Below are 4,705 nucleotides of genomic sequence, written 5' to 3' on the forward strand. Positions count from 1 at the left end.
TACTTTATATTTTCCTTTATTAGTTGATTTTGGTTCTTATTATTTTATGTTTTATGTATTTATAATTTTGGCTTTTTTAGTTAAGATACCTATGTTTTTGGTTCATTTATGACTTCCTAAGGCTCATGTAGAGGCCCCTATTTCAGGTAGAATGATTCTTGCTGGTGTTTTATTAAAGTTAGGTGGTTATGGTATTTTTCGTGTTATAAAGGTTATTTCTTATTTGGGTTTAAAGTTTAATTATTTTTGATTATCTTTGGGTTTATTTGGGGTGTTATTGTAAGATTTATTTGTTTTCGTCAGGTTGATTTAAAGTCTTTAATTGCATATTCTTCTGTTGCTCATATAAGAATGGTTATTGGTGGATTGATGACTATGAATTGATGAGGTTGTGTAGGTTCTCTTTCTCTAATGGTTGGTCATGGTTTATGTTGTTCTGGTTTATTTTGTTTATCTAATATTATTTATGAACGTTTAGGTAGACGAAGATTATTAATTAACAAGGGTATAATTAATTTGATGCCAAGAATGGCTTTATGATGATTTCTTTTAAGATCATCAAATATGGCTGCTCCTCCTTCTTTAAATTTGGTAGGTGAAATTAGATTATTAAATAGAATTATATCTTGATCTTCTTTTAGATTCTTTGCTTTGATTTTTTTATCTTTTTTTAGAGCTGTTTATACTTTGTATATATATTCTTATTCTCAGCATGGAAATTATTATTCTGGTGTTTATACCTGTTCTCTTGGTTATTTTCGTGAATATCATCTTTTACTTTTACATTGATTGCCTTTAAATATTCTCTGTTTAAAGGGTGAATATTTCTTTGTTTAGTTTGCTTAAGTATTTTAATTAAAAATATTGTTTTGTGGAATCAATGATATGAAGTTTTTCATCTTAGGCCGTGAATTTATTTTCTATTTGTTCTTTGAGTTTTTTTTCTTTGTTTTTTTCGAGAACTATAATTTTTATTTTAGGAATTTATTATTTAATAATTGATTATAGAGTTTTTGTTGAGTGAGAGCTTTTCAATTTAAATGGTTCTATAGTTGTTATAACTATAATTTTGGATTGAATATCTCTTATTTTTATATCTTTTGTTATATATATTTCTTCTTTGGTTATTTATTATAGAGAGGATTATATATCTGGTGAAAAGAATATAAATCGTTTTATTATTATTGTTTTAATATTTATTCTTTCTATAGGTTTTTTAATTATTAGTCCTAATTTAATTAGAATTTTATTAGGTTGAGATGGTTTAGGTTTAGTTTCTTATTGTTTAGTTATTTATTATCAAAATGTAAAATCTTATAGTGCTGGTATATTAACTGCACTTTCTAATCGTATTGGTGATGTTGCTATTTTAATTTCTATTGCATGAATGTTAAATTTTGGTGGTTGAAATTATATTTATTATTATGATTTTATTTCTAATTCTTTTGAAATAAAGCTCATTACTATATTAATTGTTTTAGCAGCTATAACTAAGAGAGCTCAGATTCCTTTCTCTTCATGACTTCCTGCTGCTATAGCAGCTCCTACTCCTGTTTCTGCTTTAGTTCATTCTTCTAATCTTGTTACTGCTGGTGTTTATTTATTAATTCGTTTCAGACCAATATTAGATACTTATAATTGTGGTTGATTTTTACTTATAATTGTTTGTATAACTATATTTATGGCTGGATTGGGCGCTAATTTTGAATTTGATTTGAAGAAGATTATTGCTCTTTCTACTTTAAGACAACTTGGTTTAATAATAAGAATTTTGGCTATGGGTTATCCAAATAACAATTTGGTAGAGCGCTCGCTTAGTATGCGAGAGGTACTGGGATCAATACCCAGTGCCTCCAGAATTTTTAACACACCTACATGAGCACCTTGCCATGCAAGTGGAATAATTCACAACCAGCAGATGTGTCTAGGAAGATACAAGCGAATGATTAGCATCCACAATTGACAAGCGTGCTGTTATTAGTGGGCAGGAAGCACCCTCCTCCCACGCCTACACTTAATTTAGAAACAGTACAAGTGTTCCCGTAAGATTCTCAAGCCTATGTCGGAAAGATCTGCCTTGCGCTGAGTTCACGTAAATCCCACTGCACATTCCTATTCTTTGCGTGCAGTCAGCTGCTACTGGTGTTGCTAGTTGTGACTGCTGATAACAGATGCCGTAGCAATCAATTCATGGAGTGAGTTGTATGTTTTGCGATAGTCTGTCTCTGACAAGCAAGCACAGGTGACATAGGTGCGAACACAGGAAGCTTGCAGACCCTCGCTGCCTGTAGACACCTAGCAGCCACACTAGGAGGGCGGCCTAAGCCGTAGGCGAAATGTGCTCATTCGCTTTGGCGCGACGTCGAACTATAAATAATGCTGTCACTAGCGTGAGCGTCGTGGAAAGTCGGAAAAGTCGGCTGCGAGGGTGAGTGCCAAGTTTGGGGAGCGTTTCGTAGTATGCGCAGTGCAATGGAGACGCGGAAACTTGTTGTGGCACAGTGTTTTGCAGTTGGACGACAAGATTGGTACACAGTAGTAAAGAGCGAGGCACTGAGTTGGCATGAATAATGGAGTGCACAATGGGGCTCGAGATGTGTTTGTTACCTCAGGTGCTGTATGATTGTCGACAAGGAGTGAAAACGGAGCAATTTGTGATGGCTCTTTCAATTTAAGACGTTAAAAACAGACGGAATTTGCATTTGTAATACCAGAGCATCGAAACTACTTGGAACTTTTGTGTATATGAACGGGTCCGCGCCTTTGTACTCTGCTCCCTTCACCGCTACAAACCAACCAACCATCGTGTCCGTGCGCATCTGAGTCGCAAAGAATGGGGAATAGCGCAGTTTGCTCGTGCATGGGGCGTAGCTCAGTTGCTAGAGCGTTCGCTTGGCATGTGAAAGGTCCAGCGTTCAAGCCGCGGCGCCTCAATTTTTTGTGGTCAGTGCATGGTAAGTGTTGGTCGCGGCGAACCTAAAGGCACGCAAGATGTTGTAAAGCCAGCGTCACAGACTGATATGATGTATACTGACGTAAGGAGAGCAAGATGTAAGTGTGGGGACCGGCTGTTATCGAGGTGTCATCTGTCTTAGCTATCGCGGCTTAACCTCATTGAAGTCTAGAGGGTGGACAACACGTTGGTCTTACTCAGAGCGGTGTCCGAATTCTATTTTCGACGTTATACGTGCCACTTTCATTGTGGCCAACTGCGATTCGATACAGAATGCACTAAACCTGAAAGACACCCTAACGGATACATAGAGAGTAGTGTTCGTCTGCTGAATAATGGGAGTGAAGGGTCTGTGTCGTCTATAGGGCTGTATGTAGCACCATTAGTCTTTGGGGGTGCGGGCGTAGCTCAGATGGTATAGAGCTCGTTTAGTATGCGAGAGGTACTGGGATCAATACTCAGTGCCTCCAGAATTTTTAACACACCTACATGCGCACCTTGCCATGCAACTGGAATAATTCACAACCAGCAGATGTGTCTAGGAAGATACAAGCGAATGATTAGCATCCACAATTGACAAGCGTGCAGTTATTAGTGCGCAGGAAGCACCCTCCTCCCACGCCTACACTTAATTTAGAAACAGTACTAGTGTTCCCGTAGGATTCTCAAGCCTATGTCGGAAAGATCTGCCTTGCGCTGAGTTTACGTAAATCCCACTGCACATTCCTATTCTTTGCGTGCAGTCGGCTGCTACTGGTGTTGCTAGTTGTGACTGCTGAAAACAGATGCCGTAGCAATCAATTCATGGAGTGAGTTGTATGTTTTGCGATAGTCTGTCTCTGACAAGCAAGCACAGGTGACATAGGTGCGAACACAGGAAGCTTGCAGACCCTCGCTGCCTGCAGACACCGAGCAGCCACACTAGGAGGGCGGCCTAAGCCGTAGGCGAAATGTGCTCATTCGCTTTGGCGCGACGTCGAACTATAAATAATGCTGTCACTAGCGTGAGCGTTGTGTGAGCGTCGTGGAAAGTCGGAAAAGTCGGCTGCGAGGGTGAGTGCCAAGTTTGGGGAGCGTTTCGTAGTATGCGCAGTGCAATGGAGACGCGGAAACTTGTTGTGGCCCAGTGTTTTGCAGTTGGACGACAAGATTGGTACACAGTAGTAAAGAGCGAGGCACTGAGTTGCCATGAATAATGGAGTGCACAATGGGGCTCGAGATGTGTTTGTTACCTCAGGTGCTGTATGATTGTCGACAAGGAGTGAAAACGGAGCAATTTGTGACGGCTCTTTCAATTTAAGACGTTAAAAACAGACGGAATTTGCATTTGTAATACCAGAGCATCGAAACTACTTGGAACTTTTGTGTATATGAACGGGTCCGCCCCTTTGTACTCTGCTCCCTTCACCGCTACAAACCAACCAACCATCGTGTCCGTGCGCATCTGAGTCGCAAAGAATGGGGAATAGCGCAGTTTGCTCGTGCATAGGGCGTAGATCAGTTGGTAGAGCGTTCGCTTGGCATGTGAAAGGTCCAGCGTTCAAGCCGCGGCGCCTCCATTTTTGTGGTCAGACTGATATGATGTATACTGACGTAAGGAGAGCAAGATATAAGTGTGGGGACCGGCTGTTATTGAGGTGTCATCTGTCTTAGGTATCGCGGCTTAACCTCATTGAAGTCTAGAGGGTGGACAACACGTTGGTCTTACTCAGAGCGGTGTCCGAATTCTATTTTCGACGTTATACGTGCCAC

General features: G+C 40.0%; 1 non-coding gene across 1 annotated transcript; it reads left to right on the forward strand.

Annotated features, from left to right (window-relative positions):
* The first annotated feature begins 2,861 nt into the window (after positions 1 to 2,861).
* Positions 2,862 to 2,934, forward strand: Trnaa-ggc (transfer RNA alanine (anticodon GGC)). The gene has a single exon. It is a non-coding gene; the product is annotated as a tRNA-Ala (tRNA).
* Positions 2,935 to 4,705: the final 1,771 nt, after the last annotated feature.

Source organism: Schistocerca gregaria, chromosome 10 (assembly GCF_023897955.1).
Source record: "Schistocerca gregaria isolate iqSchGreg1 chromosome 10, iqSchGreg1.2, whole genome shotgun sequence".
Lineage (NCBI taxonomy): Eukaryota > Metazoa > Arthropoda > Insecta > Orthoptera > Acrididae > Schistocerca > Schistocerca gregaria.